Source organism: Magallana gigas, chromosome 1 (assembly GCF_963853765.1).
Source record: "Magallana gigas chromosome 1, xbMagGiga1.1, whole genome shotgun sequence".
Taxonomy (NCBI): Eukaryota; Metazoa; Mollusca; class Bivalvia; order Ostreida; family Ostreidae; genus Magallana; species Magallana gigas.
The window spans coordinates 21,462,750-21,486,140 of NC_088853.1; the positions used below are offsets into that span (position 1 = coordinate 21,462,750).

Here is a 23,391-nt window from a genome sequence, read left to right on the forward strand (position 1 = left end):
GATGCTGTTTAAAAAAAATAGAATCGCCAATATTTTATCATTGGTGGACCCACCAAGTGTATCTGTAAGTGAGACATTCGATGAAATAAGTTGGTGGATTCACCAATGTTTTGACTGTTATTGTGGATTATGAAGGTTTAAAGGAACTGTAAAATGTGCTTTTGTGTGAAAAAGATGGCGGGTTCACGAATTTATGTTGTGTTCAACAACAAAAATGAATAAAATTCATGTTCATTTCTGTTATTGCATTGCGTTCATTTTTCATTTTGCACTGAAAAAAAGAGGACACGAATAGAAAATCCTCTTTCTTAACATCTTCACAACGTCAAGGTTTTGTGATTACGGAACTCCACACAAACCCTTGACATAAGTCGCTATCTAAAAGTCGGGCTCAGGCCGTCGTATTTCATTGGTTCCAAAACTTAATTTGGAGCCAATCAAAATGCGGTTCTCATTCAGAGAAGAAATGATGTAAACAAATATGGCCGCGCCCATGTTCATCGAAGAAAATGGCAAACTCTCTATCTTTTTGTCGTATTTGTAAGGACAATAATTTAAATAAATATCGCCGATTGATTTTTGGGAAATCATTCACTGTGTCAGAACAGCTTGCAGAAGTTTTACGGTGCCAGCCGAAAGAAAATGACGGAAATTCACCGTTCGTGTGTCAGATGTGCTTTAACAAACTGAACAAACTTTACAAGATAGACTTCGAGTTGAAGCATAAAGTTGACCAGTTAAAAATAGAAAAATCTGAAATTCTAAGTAATCTACGTGCAAATGTCATCGTTAATACAGTAGATGTTGCCCCTGTAAACACTCCCGTGAAAGCTGTAGAGGCAGCCTGGCCAGAAACTGAATATGTTCATGCAGATTCAAATGTACAGACCCCTAAAAGATCTCGCACCTCTAAGAGATTGATTTTACACTCCCCAACGCCCAGAAAAGCAAAAAAAATGTTTGCTGAAGATATGTTCTCCCCATCGGATTTGTAAACCACCTTCAGGGACCAAGAAAAGACTTAATGTTGATTTGTCTCCAGGAAAAGCCAAGGTATGAGATTGTCAATTTTTAATTTTTACTTTTAGTGGACACCCTTACACTAAAACATATGGATCTGCACATGTATTAAAAATAATTTTATTAAGAAGAACATATTAGACAAAATTCAGAGTCTGTGGTGATAACCATTTTGACACTTTAACACTCAATACTTATATTTATTTTAATGTCTAATTTTGTTATATAGGAAGAGACTAAAAGAAGGCTATGCCTACTGCTCAATCCAATTCACTTTTTAAACTAATGTATAAATATTTATCAATGACAAAATTATTTTTTTTATTAATATGGCAGTATACTAAATATTTGTGAACTGGCTAAATATTTCAGAAGAAAATTTATATGAAAACTGTTAATACACTGAAATCCATACTATAAATAATTCATCTACCGGGTATTATTGTAAGTTCATGAAAATCATTTTGGAAAAAAATGAATTACATGTAATAATAAACTGATATTCTAACAAATGTCAAATGGTTTTATCTTTGAAACCTTTTCATGTACACTTACACACCTTTACACATTAACTACCAGGTAATCCCTTTTGCAATTTTTTGCTTTCAGTATTAATACCACTTGAAATCTAATTTCTATTGTTATTAGGTATCATTTAGAGGCAGACAAGACCATAAAGTCCGAACACGAATAATTAAAGATGGAGTATGGCAATCAGTTGTGAAATCAATTGTGAGGGGAGACAAAGGACCGAGTATTTCCAGGAAATTATACTCTATTGAATCTTTAAAGCCTAAATTGCAGAGGTGTGTTCTAAAAGAACTTGAAGATCAATGCAAAACTCTTTGTCAAGTGAAAAATAAATCAGTGCTGCGTAACATTTCTCCAAAAAATCTGGAATCATTATCTTTCAAGAGTATCATTAACGACTGCCAACTGTATGCTCCTCTTTTACTTGAGACCTTGGCATGTGTGATGAATCAGCCAACTGAAAACAAACTTGCAGTGGCCGTAGCATTGCTGCTAAGAAACAGAAATACACATATGTCAGCAGTCCATCATGTAATAGGTCAAATATTAGATCACGGGGGAGCAACCGATGAGGTATGAATATTAATAGAATTTAATTTTATAACCCAATTCAAAAAATATTAAGTACCGTATAGCTAGATTTAAAATGATCCAAGTCTATCTGTATACAAAAACTGTAGTATATTTTGTATCATTGAGATTAATCAAATCATTTGTTAGGAAAACAAAACATCTGTACATCATTTATAATGCTTATAACGTTTCTTTTTCATAGGTCATTAAATTACTCTCTATTATGGGATTGTGTATTGGACCCCAGTCCATGGGTCTTAAGAGGAATGAATTTGAAATCAGTCAGAGGCAGAAAATTAAACACATTGTCCAAGACCATGTGAAGCAGTGCCAAATGGAATATATGACACATAAAATTAAGAAAAGTTTGGAGGCACTTCCAGAATCAGATACAATCATATCTGACAAATATCAGACTACGATTCCACCAGTGGTCTTGCCACAGAGTTTGACAACTACCGTATACCAAACAGGTATGTCATTTGTACACTGTCCAACATCTTATTCAGTAGCTGGATCATATGAAGATTGTTTAGTACAAGTCAACTGTTATTCAATTCCTAAATACCCAGCTACTACAGGATTAAGTGCATTGCCTTTGAAAACACAAGATAAGACATTAGCAATAGGATTCCCAGCTGTTAGTCCTCTTTTTTGTGTACAGCTCAAAGCTGACCCCTGTTATGCGCAAGCAGAAAACAAGAAAACACGAACCTTATCACTGAATTTCATATCCAAACACTCTAGTTTCCTAGCCCAATCAATTCCAAGATTTGAAGTGATTGGAGACAATCTAGATTTAACAATATCACCTACCTCGATGACAAAAGAAAGACAGAGGAAGAGCATTCATTGGTTTTTGAACATTGCGTTGTGTAAGAGAGTACTATCAGATCTTCCTGATGAGTGCCCCAAAGCCGAGATAATGAAAGTCCCAAATAGTGTTTTCATACCAAATACAGGTGATTGCCAAGCCCTAGAAAATGATATGATATATCATATAATAAAGATCCTGTGCAAGCATGTATAGTGTTTGAAGCAATTTCAGGCCTCTATCCCAGACTGTATTCAGCACCCATATATGGATGAAATGTGCAAAAATTCTGAGTACAGAATAATTGATTTGCTTGACAAAAGTGAGAACAAGTCAGAGGACATGATTAGTATCCTACAACATATACATAAACACTGTGTAGCTCACTCTGAAGAAAACCCAACGAAGGTCATTGAAAAGATTTTATTTGGGGGTGATGTGTTGACCAACGAGAGAGCCTACAGTGCCCAGTTAGCCATGATGAATGCTGAGTGTGACTTTAATGGTTTGGCTGGTGTAGTACACAGACCCGAGGGGTATTTCTTGTCAGCAGTTACAGTTCCTTGTTTGGTTTTGTTGCCAGTTGACCAGATGATGACCTCCATTTGGAATATCTTTTCTTCCTAAAATTTTATTGTTCAGAGTGAGTTCTATTTTGGAATGAGTTATTTTTTACTAACCAGTCATTCAGCATTTTGAGGTTACAGCATGTGCTTATGTAGAAATCTAGAATAGTAGTGTATTGTAGTTTTCTATCAAATTATTTTTTTTGTTTTTTTTGTAATCATGCTATCAGGATTTGTTGACCATTCTTTAAATTACAGTTACATAATTATGGTAATAAACTTCAGTTGTTCTAAAGGTTTTCTGATTCTAACTTAAATTGATAAATGTACAAATTGATGTTATACTGTATATATCTCTAAAATTACCGACAATACCACTTACACCCCACCCATCCATGATAACACCTCCCCCTTCACACTTATGTACTTCCTGTTTAACTTTGGATCTGTCAGTTTAAAAGACAAATTTAACTGTGGACAATATTAAAGACTTAAAGTTTTTAGCTAATTAATAATAATTTACAAAAATTTAAATGGTACACTTTCTTAAAGTTTGTTGACAAGGGATATTTTTATTTTTTATTTTAGATCATATACAAGCAATTTTACAGCCTAAAGTCTGCTGCAGACCAAGGAAGTTTGAACCAGTTGAGATTTGTTGTCAGGAGAGTTGATGTTCAAGGTCCAGAGGGAGTAACAAGTTCATATAGGTAAATGAACTGCAAAGACATTACCAGTAATTTCCCTGAAATACATATCAGCATTTAGTTTTAATATTTTATGTAATTATTTGTTTTAGATCACATATGAACTTCGTTCAGGACTGCTTGGATTCCTTTGTGTTAGGAGCTTGTCTTCACATGTTTGGAATGGACTCTTTAGACGGTGTCCCAGTTAATGTTGAGATTCCTCATTTCTTACATCTGGCATCCATTGAGGAACAGTATGCTTGGCTCAAAGAACTGGGTGAACAGCTGTTTAAAACGTACATAAAACTAAACGAAGGTAAATTTTGATACATATATCCAGTGTAAAGATTCATGGTATCGTTATTTTTTTATGGAAATTATCTATAAGGTAAATTTACCCGATAGCTACTTGCATTTTATTTAAATATATTATAGACAGCCTTATCAACATTCTAATGACTGATCAGGTATCGGAGATGGATGATCAAGAATTACTGTTGGCAGAAATGTACGACTCTCGGATTAATCGATACAGCTGTACATGCAACAAAACTTACAAAACTAAGGGTCATTTCAAAAGACACCTTGAAAAAGAACATGAATGGGGCTTTGCTTTAAATCAGGATACAACAAATTCAGCAATGCATTCAAAGGAGGATCATGTTGCAGTATGGCGAGCGTCATTCATGAAACTGTCTTTGCTGCTCAGAGACACAGAAGATGCCTATCAATACGGTGATGGTGATCGTATTTTCCGAAATGCCAAATTCGAGATGCTTTGTGCCGATGCAACCCACCATACTAAATACCGTTTATGGTTGTGGCGTATGCAAGCATACGAAACTGCCATCTTGAGTCCAAGACAAGCAGTTGAATATAAATGGAACTGCACAGCCAATACACATGGTGGGAAAGGTAAAAATATTCCCAATGACAATCTGGTAGAGACTCTTGTGCAGAAAATTAAGAAGAAATTAAGAGAACAGGGATCTAACATAATCCACAACAGTGCACAGAGAATAGCTCTTTCTATTCAAATTCAGCAAGAATTGAAAGAAAACACTTCACAAGTAAGGAAAAGGGACGTTCAAAACCAACTGTTAACAGAGACTCTGAGCTTAATCTTTTGATGACAGAACTGCTGGATGGTGAACTTTTTGATGTTATCCAGGGAAGGGAATTCCATGCTTTCAGGGGATTTAGTGATATATTTTCCAGAGTTAAAGCTGAAGAACTGCACAAATGGATTTCAGATCAAAAGTTCAGAGCAAGTTATGAAATGTTCTAAAACTTGTTTAAAATGAAAGGTTCTCTGTGACTCTTTGAAACTGCATGGACCAATATAACACAATGTTTAATGCGCATCTATAACTCTTCCTTTTGATAATTAGAGTAAAAACACTCTTCCAAACATAACTGCCCATTAACTCATACCGGTACTGTGCAATAAAATAAGATTCTTAATCAATCATGTGTTTTATTTTTTAGCATAATCAGAAATTGATTTACTGTGGAATCATTTAAATTCGTGGGAGCCACTTTTCGTGGATTGTGGGTTTTTGGCTTATTCGTTGGTATGTAATTTCGTGGATGCGCAGGTTTTCAGTTTCAGTTACAAAGATAACTCTTTCTAAATTTGTTTTCGTTGAGGATGTAAATTCGTGGGGAGGGGCTTCCCACGAATACAACAAAAATTGAGCCACCACGAATTGTAATGATTCCACAGTAGTCTTCATTGTCAAAGAAAAATTAATATATTCATAAATATTTGTATTTATTGAGATTCCAACAGAGATTTCCCAACTTGTTCAAATCCTTATAAGGACAACAAATTCCATGATGCTTGTTTGAAAAAAAAAATCTTCGGATAAAGTTTCAACTTGAAAATTTCTTTGGATCGATATCCATTTGTCATTTTACATGTTTATATCGTCTGTAATAAGGCTGAAAATGAAAATCCATCACTTCCGATTGAAACTGAGAGTGAATCAAATTCTTAAATAATCCATGAAAAATGACATCAGGGTCTTCGTTTTGTTTCACTTTAATAACACTCATTTTAATGTTCTTTCTATCAGGGATGTCAGATATCACACAAGCATTTTTTCCAAAGCACAATTTTGTCATGATTTTTCTTCTGTGACTTGGGCACGCAGTAGCAGTCAGTGCCAAACAAGGAACTTTTAAACATAGAGAACGCACTTCACCTATGTGACCAAACCACTCGCAGAATGCAGCTTCCTGATTTTTCCCCTCACCCCTGAAAATAAAAGATATGGATTATGATAAATGGACCTCTGAGGTCTTCCAAATTTTCTTTGGGTGTTTCAACTTTGATTTATAACTTATTTTCATATTAAGTTGGATGGAAAAATGCCTGATGAAAACCTTTCTGGCTCAAAGGTTCCAAACATATATCACTGATGAATGTTTTAAAGATAACTGTTGGGATATGATTTTGATCACACTATTTTGAAAGAATTCGAATTATTTTATTACAGTCAAAAAACTCTCACTTTTTGTTGTTACCTTTATTTAATCTCACATTTCAGAAAATTATTGAAATATCATGTAGATTTGTTTGTATCTGACTTTAGATCATAATTTGGTTTTTAAACATGTGTGTAAATTATTTGTTAACTGTATTATCTTACCAATGAATGATGGTATGCGCCTCAACTATCAAACGATGTCTCTTTTGAAACTCTGGGTTCTTCAGAGCATCCCTCCATTTAGCTTCTCCAACTAGGACCTCCAGGCTAACAAAAACGAAGTTGTAGTAACCGCTTGTAACTCTCTCAACATCGGTTGACACTTCAACGTATACTGCTTTATATCCCAAGCTGGACAACCGTTCTACTTGTCCTGTTTTTACTAACGGAGCTGAGCAACTATAACTGTTACCGCAGTTTCACCGAACTCAAGTGGTACACATTCATAAGTCAAGGATTTGCCACTTCCTGTCTTAGTTCCAACGAATACATCCCGGTTTTCTTTCAAACATGATATAGCCAGCCTTTAATTTTCAGTAAGACAATTAATATTGAATTTTTCGCAGATTCTCTTTTCTTGATCCGCCATCTTTGTACAAAACCCAAACTACGTTTTAAAAGGAGTTATTTCATTGGACAATATATTTTTAGAATTATTACGTAATGTTGAGCGTGAGCCCGACTTTTAGATAGCGACTTATGTCAAGGGTTTGTGTGGAGTTCCGTAATCACAAAACCTTGACGTTGTGAAGATGCTTTCTTAATAGAAATAGTTAATATTGTATCCTCTTTCATCTGCAATTGTTAGTGGTGTTTTGTTTCCATCGCTTTGATTGACATCAGCTCCCGCTTTTATTAGCTCATGGATCACATAATGGTGTCCTTTTTCACATGCAGTTGTTAGTGGTGTTTTTTTTCCATCGTTTTGATTGACATCAGCTCCCGCTTTTATTAGCTCCTGGATCACATCATCGTGTCCTTTTTCACATGCAGTTGTTAGTGGTGTTTTGTTTCCATCGTTTTGATTGACATCAGCTCCCGCTTTTATTAGCTCCTTGACCACATAATGGTGTCCTTTTTCACATGCCGTTGTTAGTGGTGTTTTGTTTCCATCGCTTTGGTTGACATCAGCGCCCGCTTTTATTAGCTCCTCGACCACATCATCGTGTCCTTTTCCACATGCAGTTGTTAGTGGTGTTTTGTTTCCATCGCTTTGGTTGACATCAGCTCCCGCTTTTATTAGCTCCTCGACCACATAATGGTGTCCTTTTTCACATGCAGTTGTTAGTGGTGTTTTGTTTCCATCGCTTTGGTTGACATCAGCTCCCGCTTTTATTAGCTCCTCGACCACATCATTGTGTCTTTTTTCACATGCCGTTGTTAGTGGTGTTTGTTTTCCATCACTTTGATTGACATCGGCTCTATTTTTTATCAACTCTCTTACAATACTGACATGTCCACGATAGCATGCAAGTCTCAGTAATTTTCTACTTCCAGTTAGGTTAATATCAGCTCCTGCTTTTATCAACTCTTTGAAAATGTTTAAATGTCCCATAAAACTGGCAGTTGTTAACGGCGTTTCATTTTTATATTTTAGATTGACTTGAACATGACATGCAGTCAACTCCTTAACTACACTGGTATGTCCAAAAAAGCAAGCACCCATGAGCCCCTTTTTAGCACCTGTTATGTGATTGTAGTCAAATCCCGCTTTGTTCAACTCTTTGACTATACTCAAATGTCCTTCATAACAGGCTACCTGCAGAGGTGAAATAAATTCATTTTCTAGATTGACATCTGCCCCTGCTTTAATCAATTCCTCAACTACATGTAAATGTTCTTTAAAACATGCAACTATAAGCGGTGTTTTATCCCCATCTTTTATATTAACATCAGCTCCACCTTTAATAATCTGTTTCACTACATCTAAATGTCCACAATCACATGCAGTTATAAGTGACCTTTCGTTTGTATTACAATGGCCGACACTAGGCTCCATCTTGATTAAACGTTTGACTATATTTAAATGGTCCCAATAACTCGGAAAGCTATGTGTTGTTTTCTCGTTATTCTTTTGATCAACATTAGCTCCTGATTTTATCAAAAATTTCAGAATTTTGAAATAACCGAAATCACATGCAGCAATCAGTGGTGTAATTTCTTCTCTCATTATCCTCACTTTACGTTGTAATAACGGACAAAATCTATATAAGTATGGCCACTGACAAGCTATTATGTTTACATTAGCCCCCACAGTTATTAACTCTTCCACTATGTTAAAATGTCCATTAATACATGCAACTAATAGCGGTGATACACCGTACTCTGTACGATTGACATCAGCACCTTCTTTTATCAACGTTTTTACAATACACAAATTACCGTTTATGCATGCATTTATGAGAGGAATGTTTAGATTTACATCAGCTTTTGCTTTTATCAGCTCTTCAACTAAAATAACAAATCCCCCCTCACATGCGGTTTGTAATGGTGTATATGGGCCCTTTTTTTTTATTGACATCAGCACCCGCTTTCAATAACTCTTTTACTACGCTAGTATGTCCATTTCCACATGCTGCTGTTAGAGGTGTATCAAGGGTATCACATATACTGACATCAGCTCCAGCTTTTAGTAGTTCCATAACAATATCTGTGAAACCACATTTACAAGCAATAATTAATGGATTGTTTATCCGGAAATTTATTTCATGATCACATTTGTACTTTAGTGTGTCTGCATTGACGTGTTGGAGTAATATTTGCACGGTATTTAGATCTCCAGAATAACAACCGAGACAAAGCAGGCGACATTGTTCTATAATTACTGGTTCGCAATATTTATCAACAGAGGTATCCACATGTGTGTCAACATTTGGTTCACTATCTGCGCCAGCCACAGTGTATTTATCTTTATCAATATCTGTTTTGTAGCCTTCTCCAAATGTGCTTATTTTTAATATTTCACCGACCGTACTATGACTAAACGAACTCATTTTTTCAGTAACGTCCTGTTTCTTGTTTGAACAAGGTTGGAAATGTTTATTGAAGGAATTTACAAAAAGGTCATCAACATTTCCAATTTCTCTTATCATTTGACTTAAAATATGTTGCAAAATTTGATGATGCCCAAACAAAATAATCCACGCTATCCCTCTAACACTATTAGTTAGTTTAAGGAATCTGTTAAATCTAGAATTCATCACACAATAATAAGCATCAAGTTTCAAAATAAAGCTTTTCATATTCTCAGTAGCAGCTTCTTTTGGTTCATTATTCCATGTGCAAAGTTTTGAGTCCTCTAACTCTGTTAAGAGTAAACTATATAGATTATAATACGAATGTTTCTCCAACACAGCAATAAAGGATTGAAGCAAGGATTGACTTTTTAAGGCTTCGTTCCCAAAAACAGCATAAAATTCCCCATCCTGTACGTCTTTGAACAATCGTTCAGCTAGCATTTGGTTCTTTGATTCATGCAGATGTATACATAAGTCGACGATAGGTTCATTTTCATGATTTTGTTCGCCGAATTTGTCATTTTTGCCTTCCATTTCAATCTTTCCTTTCTGGATGGTATTTTGAACTATTTTGATATTATTAGCAATGTAATCACTACTCGCGTATTTCAAAATTAGTTCTGGAAACTGATGACCAAAATGATAAGCGATAATTTCTAACATGGAATCATGAATGAAAGTGAACTCATTGTCATTCTTCTTTGTGTAAGTCCCTTCCATTTGCAACAAGGCATCAATAAATTCAAAGCTTTCTGTGGTTGAACTTACTTTACATTTTCTTAGGATGTTGCGTTTCATCTCAACAAACAAATTATGTCTTTTCTGAATTTTGTTCGTTCCATCATTTTCATTGTTTAATATATTTTCTGACAATATGTTTCCGTTAACCATCAATAAAACTAACGAGGCATACTGGTGTTTGTTATGTATTTTCAGTGAATTCATTTCCTTAATAATACAAGGAACTGGTGATAAAAAAAAAGTTGGTCCATAAAATTCCAACTCCTTTTTGTTTGAATACAGTTTGCATAGAAATGGAAACATTCTTGACGATGAAGCCAAGTTTCTTGAGCTCAGTAGATCTCTGTCTAATGTATATGTTTGAAGCAAATTCTTTTTGTCATCATCATTTAATGAGTTTTGCCTACTTTGTAAATTAACTACATTCTCCGGTTTTTCCAAAATGCATTCCGATATCTTTTCATTTTTAAAGACTGCTTCGCGACACGTCATTAGTGTTTTGGTTTCTGGATTGATTGGATCTCTAAGTCTTTCGCTGTACTTATTCATCATATGAAGTTCATGTTCGTTTAATCCAAAAATTCCTAGCACATCATCGATAACAAACACCTGGGGAATGTTTCGGTTACAATAATTCTCAATTTTGTTAATTTCGTTTACTGGACAAATTTCATACCCTTCCTTCTGCAGTTTAAGAGCAATATGACGAGCTGTTGCCGTTTTTCCTGAGCCTGGGGCACCAACAAACGTTACGTATGGTTGATTCCTGACTTGATTTAGCATCTCTGGAAAGTTGTGGGTTTCTAGAAAGACTTTGTCATCTTCCTCCCATCTTAAAATATCCCTTTTATACAAAACTGAAAAAGAAAGATATATTGCTTAGTATTAAAAATCATTATATTCAAATTGCATCAAACTGAATTATGGTTTCGATATAAACGTTTAAAAATACGTTAATTCATTGCTGTTACTACTGCTATAAACTTATATAGCAGTTTGAAAATATCAAGTTATTTCACACAGTGTCGATTCAGTTATATTGTCTTTTCAATGGAAGTTTGATGGTGTATTTTGGGTCAAGTTTTAAAATATGTAAAAATTGCTTTTCTGACTGTATATTAAAAATACCTGTCACATTATCAGGAACACATCTATTTTCGATTAGCGTAGCTTTCTCTGTTGATGAAGATAAAATCAAAGCTAGTTGTTAGTATATCGTTAAAAATACATAAAACATGTTCCTGTCGAATTCAGAAAATATTATTATACATTGCATGTCTTTTAAATAAAAAAAGCTACCTGAAATATCCTTAATTTGTTTATTCAAATCCAGCAATTCTTTGATGTATTTAGATTCCTGTTCAATGTCCATGCAGCAATTTCCTATCTTAACAACTGCGTCTTGATAAACAGTAGATGTGCCCAGGTGCTTTTCCAAATCCTGAATAATGCTGGAAATATCTAGAACTTTCTTATTAAAATCGGTGTCGGAAATTGATATATCTGTACAATGCCCGTACTTGTTTCTTATCAATCGAATTCGTTCAATGTTTGCTGACACACTCCTGTCACTTGGAATTGGTTCATTTCCCCATTGTTTTGAATGAGGTTGAATGCTTGATATGTTTCGCAATGAAAAATACAGTAAAGTTATATCAAAATCCAAATAATTACCATTGTGTATAACTTTTTCCTGTTCTTTGGTAATTGGAGGTTTTTTCCCTTTTGGTAGCATGGATAAATGTGTTTTAACTTTCTGTGACAATGAAGACGGGCAAATCTCATTCGTAAGTACAGCACACAAAACATCTGTACAAGGACCCAGGATAATGCGTGCAACACGAGCAAAGTTGGTAGTCTCCCGGGTTGATGCATACTTTGAATTAGCCATGATATGTTCATCAAGACACAACTCTTGCTGCAAGTAAAAATTAATTACTCAAAAGAAATATTGGATCATATACATGTATCGTTGATAATACAGTCTCTGAAACATTCTACATGTACTCTCCAATTTCGAGTACGCTCATCGTTCACAGTTTTGCACTCTCTGCTCGGCTCATTTAGCCCCTACTGTTCATAAAGCGTTCAAGGAACGCTCACGGTGCGTTCACTCGACAGTCGTTGGCAAGTAATAAGCGTTCGCCTACCGTCCAGATTTAATTTACTTTTATTGCCATTAAGAATTCCGAAGTGAAAAGGTCATCATCTAAGAAAACATAAAGATTACACTTGAAAATGTGTTCTTAATAACAATAAGTTATTTATTTATTACAGTGTGAATGCCATTGTGTTTAAATAGGATCAAAACTAACGGCAGTAAGTACATAAATTCTATATTAATTGATTCGTTAAGATTCTTTGTTACCTTGTTACCTCTTGTTCAATCTTTCTGATAATATATATATATATATATATATATATATATATATATATATATATATATATATATATATATATATATATATATATATATATATATATATATATATATATATATATATATATATATATATATATATATATATATATATATAATAAGCATAGATGACCGAGTGGTTAGCGCGGTGGCCGCTCACTGCTAGGAGAATGGGTTCCAGAGGTCGTGAGTTCAAGCCTCGGTCGGGGCGGTGGTGCGGTTTTGCAGGGTTTATTTTCTTTTATTTTTAAACTAGAAGCTATGACACATTTTATTTACAATGGTTTATACTTTTAGCAAAGCCACATTTTAACTGAGCCAGACGAGGAAACAACTTTAGGTTGAATATGATCTATAGTGTGAAGGGGCACTTTCCTGGCCAATGACTAAAATGTTTGGGTCGCTGTTAGAAACAGAGAGTACGGACCGATATGTTAGTCTGACTCATCCTTCGTCATTCCAACTTCCTTCTCTTGTTCAACGCTTGATTATATATATTGACAGTTTAATACAAACCACTTATACTACGTATTTAATATTCGCTTTATTTCCACAACACATGAGGTTTATTTTCCATATTTTCTACAATAGCATTGCATATTTTAAATTCAAAATGACTCTCTCTCTCTCTCTCTCTCTCTCTCTCTCTCTTTCTCTCTCGTAATCACTATATTTTCATTTATCTCTCTAAACGATAAAAGAAATCTTCCTACTTTGCAGCACAGACTTTAGGGCTCATGATGCTCTCTCACTACAACATACATGTAAGGCACTATTGCTTTGCACGATCACAGCATTGTCTTATTTTATTTAGACGTAGGATGTTTAGGATCTATATCAGAACAATGTTTATATCTTTATCAGTGTAATATCTTTATTAAAAATGTTAAAAACTGAGATTGTTTTCTTCATAACACAAGAACAAAGTTTCACAATAATCTCCAGTTTAATCAAAATATCTTTACTGACAATTACTTAAGCTATAAGGACTTCTGTTAAAATATGTGATGCAGACCAATTTTATCATGTAATCGATCACTCTTTACTTCACCACCTCATTTTAAACCAGTTATATTAAAGCTATTTCACGGTAAGGAAAAGGTTTAACCCTAGTGACGTCACTTTATTAGCTCAAACCAGATATTACTTTTTAATAACCGAACTAATATTATAATATACTGTGGATTGTGAAGTATGGGATGTAGTAGCGTGGGTTCACACAAAACTCCAACAACTAAATAAATATCTCTGAACATGGTAGGGTGTTAAAGGTGAAGATATTCACATTAATCTTAATTAGAATATGGGGTAAAATAACTGTACGTATCTTATTACAAGGTTATAGGTTGATAAATTATACATAAACATTAATTAAAAATTCTTCAATAAGGTCATATTATTTTATGCATGCTATTAAAAATATCACAACTTTTCCAACTGTTAGTAAAAAAAATCCCAACGAGTTCAGCTATATTTTGTTAAATGGGTTTTTGTGGTCGCAATTCTTAACAAATGAAATTGTTTAAAAAGAAAGGGAGGGGGTGATCATGTATATATCAATTGTGAATAGACTCAAGAAATTCATAGAATTTGTAAAAAAAAAAAAAAAAAAAAAAAAAAGCCAGGAAATGTGACTGGCAATATGTGACTGCTATTAAGACTAGCTTTAGGTACATGTAAAGTGAACAAAGACGTGCAATAACGTTGTTTAAAATTCAAAATAGATGATTTAACTTCCGTATTGTTATAATACGCAAATGCAAACAGTTATTTCTTATATGTTGAAAAAAAAATTTCACTTACCACATTAACACTTTTGAAACAACTCTTGCTTCTTGAAAAAATCAATCAGGTTGTCCAAGATTCTATAGTACAGTTAACACACAGCTACTCTGTGTACATCCAAATATGTTACCGGAAGTTTGCATAAATTGGATACTGTAACAACAAGTACAATGCTTAACCGGAAATGAGTGTACACACGTGAATGTGATGATGAAGACTGCAACATGTATGTGCTTTGATGATTCACAAAATCTAAATTTGGTTACTAAGGTTTTTTCTCTGTTAATCTTTTCGTAGTTCTAGCAATACCTTTTAAAATGCATTCTAAACAGTATATTGAGAGATGGGCTTTTACATTGTCTTCAGCATTCAGAATTAGGGGTAAGCTTTTAAAGTCAATTCCGTCTAGATAGTGTGCAAAGCAAATTTAATTGGAACCCTAATTATAGTAGAAACGTCTGATTATACAAGAACAGTTATGTGAGTGTAGACATTTACAGAGCCAGTAGTGAATTGTTTATGTCATTTTGACTGTGTGTCTTTAAAAAGTTGGGTAAATGAGTAAACAATTAGGAAAATGTATTAATTTTAGTTTAAAAATCGTTATCTTAACAATACACAAAATTAATTACACAAGCAGTCAAGTAATAATTTACAACTTAAGGTGAGGAAAATGTTTTGATTTTAGTTTTTCAGATCTCTCTCTCTCTCTCTCTCTCTCTCTCTCTCTCTTTCTCTCTCTCTCTCTCTCTCTCTCTCTTCATAAATATAAAGTTATAATTTCATATTCTGTGATATTTTTTTGGATATAAAGTTTCAATTGAAGATATACCGGTACACTATGACTTTATCAATAAGCATTCAAATGCATTTTGCATGCTGTTAAAAAATGATATATTGTAACTTCAAAAAATAGCAGGGTTCTTACACTCTGCATTTTTAAACATGAACATTTCTCTATTTAATCTGAACATTGTGCATAATTGAAAACAAAATTTTATGAAATTATTTTGCTTGATTAAAAATGCTGGAAACAAGTGCTAATTGGGCTGAAATTGCATTTTAGGCGCAAAATGGTCAAATTAAATGGACCATAACTCAGTGGATGAACACCGACTCCCTCTTTTCTTCGTATTTTGTATATATTTTATCTACAGATTTTACAAAAAAACTCAATACAACTAAATTGAAGAATCGGTTACCTTAAGATATGAACACATTAAAAAATAGGCTTGATATTTATTTCATATATTTCATTTAACAAATATGTTGAGAGGCATATCAATGATAAACACTACTATTGTACACAATGTGTAGAACTATATTTGCCTATTTCACTACTTGCTCTAAAAAACCCTGTCTGTATGGAAATCCCCTGTCACCCCTGTTTTTTTTTTCACTGTCATCCCCTGTACATCCCCTTTGGGCTCCTGTACAGAGCCCCTATAAACCCTGTCATCCCCTGTGCACCCATGTACACATCACCTGTGTTCGACTGTAAGCCCCTGTCACCTTCTGCACGCCCCTGTCATCCCCTTTAAGCCTCTGTACTTCCCTGTGTATGCCGCTGATACCCCCTGTACGGCTTTTGATTGGGTTTTTTTCAATATTATTTTCTTAAACTATTTAAATCACTTGTGTTATATTTTGAGCTATAAGTCAATTTTTGCACTCAACAGCGCTAAATCACAAGACACACTGTCGTTATATTAAAAATCATGTTTTAGTTAATAATTTATTAATACTTAAACAATGATGCCAACAACTTAAAACTTGAGATTCACCGGATGGTAAACTCAGGTTAGGGCAGGGATTATTTTTGATATTAAGTGTGAAAACTCTCACGGTATGTAGTACGTTAGAGTTAGGAAACATCGCTACTCCCTTGTGTTTGAAAAACATAAACAAAATTGTCTTCATATACATGTACATGTGCACTCTAATTATGCATATCTTAAACCTATGAATCGTATGATTCTTGGTAATAAACAATACAATAGAAACTAAAATTAAGCGCGGCACATGGGTTTTAATTTTGTAAATATCTGAACGTATAGGTGTGCACTAAAACCATTCAATCGGTCAGAATGTAGAATTTTGAAGCAGCCATGTTATGATTGAGTACACCTTTCTACATTTGTAATCCAGTTTTTGGTTATATCTCTATTAGTTTCCCGTTAACAGCAAAATAAAGCTTCAATAGCTTATATAAGTTTTCCTAAGATATTATTTTAGTGTGTTTGTTTATTATGTTTCTGACCGGCTTATTGGAATCTTGAATTGAATTTAAACTGATGAGTTATTCTGCTAATCAATTTCATTATTTCAAAAATCAAATTGTCATATCCCTTTTTACTGCAAAGTGGAAGATATTAAAGATAATTTAATTAATTGCAAGTGAACAGAAATCTGTCACCAAGGTCAGAACATGTGAAACTGTGTTTTCTATACATGTAGGATGTTATATAGGTATTGAGAAATTTTAAACAACTGATTAATCATGAGATAGTGAGAGAAAAAAAGAGAGAGAGTTTGAGAGATAGTTTACATTAATTTTTAATATAACATTACTAACAGTTTACACAGGAATACATTTCCTAATAAATAAACATGCAATTAATTTTCATAACCAATTCTCTATCATTATTTAGATTAACTTAGAGCTGTCAAATTGATTTTTTTAATTCATCAATGTTTTATTTGACACCTGATCAATAATTAAAGAACTTGAAAACACATGATTAGCAACTAGCTGATTGAAGCTACAGTTATCAAAGGAGAGGATGTTGACATTTTTTTCACTCGGTCAGTGATTATATAATAGCTACTGTACACAGCCCTTTTTGACAGTTTGTAGTGTACGGTTGCGAGATAAGGAAAAATAGATGATAGCCTCACGTGTACATGTATATATACACACACTTTCTAAGATTTGAATGGTCGGTCAGTGATAATGTAATAGCTATATGCTGTATACAGAACTTCTTGACAATTTGCAGTGAACGGTAGCGAGATTAAGAACAATGAGGTGACAGACACACGTGTACTTGTATGTACACACACGTCGTCAGGTCTGGATGCTCGGTAATGCTACACAATAATGAACTCTGTTGTTTAAACATATCAATGACTTTTTCCCAGTCTGTCAAGCAAAGAAACACGAAATTGAAAATTCCGATTTTTCAATTCAATTTCAAAAATGAAAAGAAAGAGCTTTAAATTCAGAACATTGTTTAGCACAGTGATATAAATTAAAACGGTATATTGTTCTCTTATATTTTTTTTTAAATTAAATCAAATTTAAATAAGTGTATGATATTTTTCTAATCCAAAACCCGGAATATTGTTTAAAGGGACTTGAGCAGGATTTAAATTAATTTCCAAATTTTATTTTTCCATTTTCAATGTCTAAAATGATTGATATAGAGGTTCATAATGCTATGTCAAAATTTGGAAGTCAAATATCAACTTATAAGCAAGATAGAGATTTCTTAATTTTTTGTTTAGTAAACAAAGCTCGAATATTGTCAGTTTTTACATTTGTGATGTATTGGTGTTAATTTTTAATCAAATATAACTTTCTTTTGTTGATAATAGTATTTATGAAGATTTATGTTAGTTGAAATTGTTTTTTACATGTCATTTTGTCTTAAAAATTGTAATTCTCTACATTACACTTTTTGTGTCTGCGATTTGCATAAACTTCATAAAGACTCTTTAGTTATATGCATCATTACACTGGGCAAAACAGTCAAGATATAGCTGATTATTTCATCATTTTGATCGGTGTGTTGTTATCTGCACGTGGTGATCATGTTGTGTTATAATGTGCTTTAGCTCAGGCAGGTAACATGGCACAGAACATTGCAGATTTCACCTATTTTTCTATTTTTTTTTTTTTACAAATAACAAATCACGGTCATGTGTAACACATTTTACATGCAATTATATAAGCAGTTTGTCGGTATACAAGTATATCTTGATTTTTGTCGATGTTGAGTCAAAATTATTCACGTTTGAAATAATATTGCCCTCTATGAAATGCAAAGAAAAACAAGCATCGTCTAAAACATGAATGCTTAATATATTTTTTTTAAAAATCCAAATCAATTAAAAGCTATTTATTTACTTTAACGAGCAGATAAAGACAGTACAGGGGATGTCAGGGGCATATCATGCACAAGTATAAACTGTGCACACAGGGAATGTGTACAGGGACACACAGGGGACGACAGTAAAAACACAGGGATTTTCATTCAGACAGAGGTTCTTAGAGCCAGTTGTGTTTGTACATTGTTGTATTTGACTCTGTTTTGCCATTTTTTCTTTGAATGTTAGGGATGCCATGGCGTGTACACTTTGTTTGTCAAATCGGATAGATGACACAAGTGCAGCACTCTCGTTATATCTGAACATAAGTTAAAAGAATGTCATACTGCTACTGCTACTGTAATAAGACTCCCAACACACATTCTATTTTAGCATTGAAAAAAACATCGCCAAAGTAGTCGACACATGCAATACCTACTGAAATGTTAACAATATGTCTTTGGTAATGGCGTTGTTGCAGGTTTTATTTATATTTTTCTTTTTTTTAACACTGAAAGCTATGACGTTTTATCTACAATTGTTAAGACTTTGGGCAAATCCGCATTTTAACTGAACCAGACTAGAAAACAATCTTAAGTTGAAAATGATCTGTAGTTTGAAGGAGCTTTTTCCTGGTAAATGACTAAAATTGTTAGGGTCGCTGTTAGAAAGAGAGAATATGATAATCTGACTCATCCATCTTCATACCAACTTCCTTATTTTGTTCAAAGTTTGATTATATATTTGACAGCTGAAAACAAACCACTTATACTATGTATTTAGTTTTAGCTTTATTTCCACAACCCAGGAGTTTTATTTGTATACACTTTTTGTACAACTATAGTATTGCATATTTTATTTTAGTTTCAAAATGCCATGCCCCTCCCCTCTCTCTCTCTCTCTCTCTCTCTCTCTCTTTCTCTCTCTCAGAACAGTGTTAATATGTATCATCTGTGCAATATCTTAATTGATAAATTTAATAATTGAGATTGTGTTCTTACACACACACACACAGTCACGAATAAATCTCCTGTTTGAACAAAATATCTTTATTGACTTTTAGTAAAGCTATGAGTACCGCTGTTAAAAATGTAATGTGAATTTGTCAAATAGTACGTGAGTTATTTTTATTCAACCGGCTCTACAAAACAAGGAAACAAATTCAATGTGAGATTGTATCTCCTGTGTTAGGCAGCTATTTCCTAGACAATAACTAAAGCTCTTAGGGCCATTGTTAAAAATAGTCATCGACGTGTATAGACAGCTGACATAACTCTTTCTTTATCTCTCTCTCTCTCCCAAACTTTTAAATTCGTTTCTAAAGTGTTAAATATATATTCAAGTACTATTCAGTACATCTCTATCTCTGTGTCTTTCATTCTCTCTCTCCTCCATATTTCTCGAGCGATTTTCATCGTATCTGAAGTGGTTTAGCAAATCTTTTCGGATCAAAATATATGTAAACGATATTTTCAAACAAAGATAATCTATCGGCCTACCACATTCAATGCCAATGATGTTTTTCCATTTAGATGGATTTTTATGTAATATATATTAATTACTGGTGGTTACAAACCATAAAAGCAAAAGCTTTTAAATAGAATAACTCTTTAACAAACCAAAGAAACACATAACTTAATTTTTGAATTACAGTATGACAAAAAACAACACAACTAATTGTAACATTGACTACATATTCAACAAAGCAAATGAAATAAAAACCGGTAGTAATGACTTCCTCAAATAGTATCATTTTAACGTTAAACAACTACAATGCCAAAATATTTCGCCATTATATATACATCGTGGAAACTCGAATAAAGACTCTCTCTTCTTAATACACAGTCAAGAAATTGTTGGAAATAGTGTCGAATAACACCATGACAGTAAACAAAACCATTAACACGCTTAGCGTTATCAAAACTAACTTGTGTAGAAAACAACACATTGAAAGTATTCTGTCACTCTTTCAAACAGTTTGCTTTGCCAATCTTAGCTTTTAATCAAACCCCAAGCAGAATATGTTATAATATACATATTTTAGTTACAAATTTTGGATTCAATGGATGTCTAACTAATGGTAATTATGATCTGGGTTGTTCGGGTTCACACAAAACTAGCTAGACTAGGTTATAGTATACTGTGGATTTGTGAAGTATGGGATGTAGTAGCGTGGGTTCACACAAAACTCTATTTACTGAGTATGAGTAACTTTGATATAATAGTGAGTTAAAGATGAATATATCTACAGTGATCGAAATAAGTATATATGGGTTATATGTCTGTACGTATGTTACCATAGGGTAATAGGTGAATAAATGCATAACAAATTGATTTAAAATTATTCAATAAAGTAGTATTCTTGTATGCATGCTATTACATGTATAAAACACAAAGGTTTGCATCTTTTCCAACATTAGTAAAAAAAAACAAAAAATCAAAAATTGGTAACTGGGTTTTTTGTCGTCATTCTTGACAAATGGAATTGTTTAAAAAGAAAGGGATCATGTAAAAATCCATTGTTAATCGACTCATGAAATCTATTGAATTTTTACAAAGAATACAGGTCCAGAAATTGTGACTGGCAACATTTGACTGATATTCAGACTAGCTTTAAGTAAAATAAACATAAACGTACAATAACTTTATTTAAAATTCAAAATAGATAGTTAAACTTCCGTATTGTTATTATACGCAAATGCTTACCTATATTTCATATATGTTGAGAAAAAAAAATTTCACTTACCACATTAAAATTTTTGAAACAACTATTGCTACTTGATGAAATCTATCAGGTTGTCCAAGATTCTATAGTACATGTACAGTTAACTCACGGCTTCTCATCCAAACATGTAACCGGAAGTATGTATCAACTGGATACTGGAACAACAAGTGCAATGCGTAAACGGAAATTGATTGTATGCACATGACTTTGATGATGAAGACTGCTAAGTGCTTTGATGATTCACAAAATCTAAATTTTATTACTTTTTTTTCTGTTAATCTTTTTCTGGTTCTAGCAATTGCTGTTTTAAAATGCATTGAAAACTGTATATTGAGAGACTAGCTTTTACATTGTTTTTCACAATTTAAAAATAGGTTTTAACTTCTGAAGTAAATTCCGTTTAGATAATGTCCAATGCATGGGACCCTAATTCTGGTAGCAACGTCTTTGATTATAAAAGATCAGTTATGTGAGTGTAGACTTTTACCGAACCAATAGTAAATAGTTTATGCAATAAGTCATTTTGACTTTGTGTCTGTAAAATGTTCGGTAATTGAGTAAAAAAAAAATTAAACTTTCGATACAATACACAATCAAGTTATATTTTACAACTTAACATTAGGAAAATGTTAAAATTTTAGTTTTCATATCGCTGTCTTTACAATTCATCGAAAGTAAATAAAGTTATATATTTTTGGCGAGAGAGGCCACGGCCTAAATTTGGACCACGTTACACAGAAGGATGGCCCCATTACACATTATAGTTATAAAATTACATTACATAATATTTCATTATAGTAGTGATATGAATGTAAATCATTAAACATTCATTATCATTATAAAACATTACATTATTTGTCTATACCCTTTCATTAAATTACGCATGAGGACTATAAAAACATTAGACCTCCTTTAAACATTATGTCTTTAAGAGGCAAATCTCTCATCATTATAATAATGACATGACATTACATAAATATAACATTACATTATACATGGACTGGAATGCTTATGGTACTGACTGATCAGATACTAAACAAAATCTTGTTCCAATATATGAAGCGATGCAATATTCACTTTGTTGTTTCGTTTGTTCGAAGCGCCGCAACATTCGCCATCTGCTTTTATTTGTACGACGCGACGCAATTTAACATTGTTGTATACGGAAATATTGATATAAATGAAATATTTGTTGTTGTAAGATAAAAAATAAGAAAGGGGTTGGAGGAAAAATATTTCTTCTGAAAATGTATGCAAATCCGACAGTACATAAACCTTTTTTACATTCTACTGTGTTTTTCCAATCAATTCTGTGATCTTCAAATGCCTCTAAATGCAACAACTAATCACTAAGTACTCAAAGATTAAAATGACGAGTTTAATTTTGACGTCACAAACGTTGAACGCTCTAAACTACAACGTTATAAGCGAAAATTAAAGTTCACGCTTGTGGCTGTTACTGTAGCTCTTCAATTAATTTTAACTTACCCTTAGGATAAGATAAGAATTTTAAGATATAAATTACATGTGCAGACAAGGCAAGAAGTTAGAAAATGTAAATATAAGCATTACATCATGATTTTATGAAGTATACAGTCTCATAACTGCAGCAATGTGTGCATACACATTTGCATAACGCGCTAACGCGCGTTAGTCAATTTATATGCACACACCGCTGCAGTTAGACTGTATACTTCAAAAGATCATGATTCAATGCCATACTAACGGTAGACGATATGACGTCACAACTAAGTTTGATTGCCAAATGCACTATTTTACTTTTTTTTAACCGAAGTTTCAACACCGATCTCAAGAAACGGATTCAGGGTTAATGCGTGCGAGCCGTTACTTTAATTGGATATATTATGTACGTGAATGAATCATTTTATATAAAATACACAAACATTCTATCAATATTTTACAACTTAAA

The 23,391-nt window shown here is 33.2% G+C and overlaps 3 long non-coding RNA genes across 4 annotated transcripts in view; 2 read left to right on the top strand and 1 right to left on the bottom strand.

The window, feature by feature from the left end:
• LOC136276478 (uncharacterized) overlaps nucleotides 1-23,391 on the top strand; it is a 175,203-nt gene that overhangs the window by 69,085 nt on the left and 82,727 nt on the right. The window lies entirely within an intron of this gene.
• On the top strand, nucleotides 319-5,523 carry LOC136276473 (uncharacterized). Its single transcript, XR_010714926.1, has 6 exons — nucleotides 319-1,053; nucleotides 1,669-2,124; nucleotides 2,327-2,597; nucleotides 4,093-4,214; nucleotides 4,304-4,509; nucleotides 4,629-5,523. It is a non-coding gene; the product is annotated as an uncharacterized lncRNA (long non-coding RNA).
• Nucleotides 8,095-21,638, bottom strand: LOC117685382 (uncharacterized). Of its 2 annotated transcripts, none has more exons than XR_010714916.1 (4): nucleotides 21,483-21,638; nucleotides 11,743-12,361; nucleotides 11,572-11,619; nucleotides 8,095-11,300 (listed from the first exon to the last, which is right to left on the bottom strand). It is a non-coding gene; the product is annotated as an uncharacterized lncRNA (long non-coding RNA). The 2 variants fall into 2 exon arrangements; XR_010714918.1 differs by lacking the exon at nucleotides 21,483-21,638 and adding an exon at nucleotides 14,666-14,832.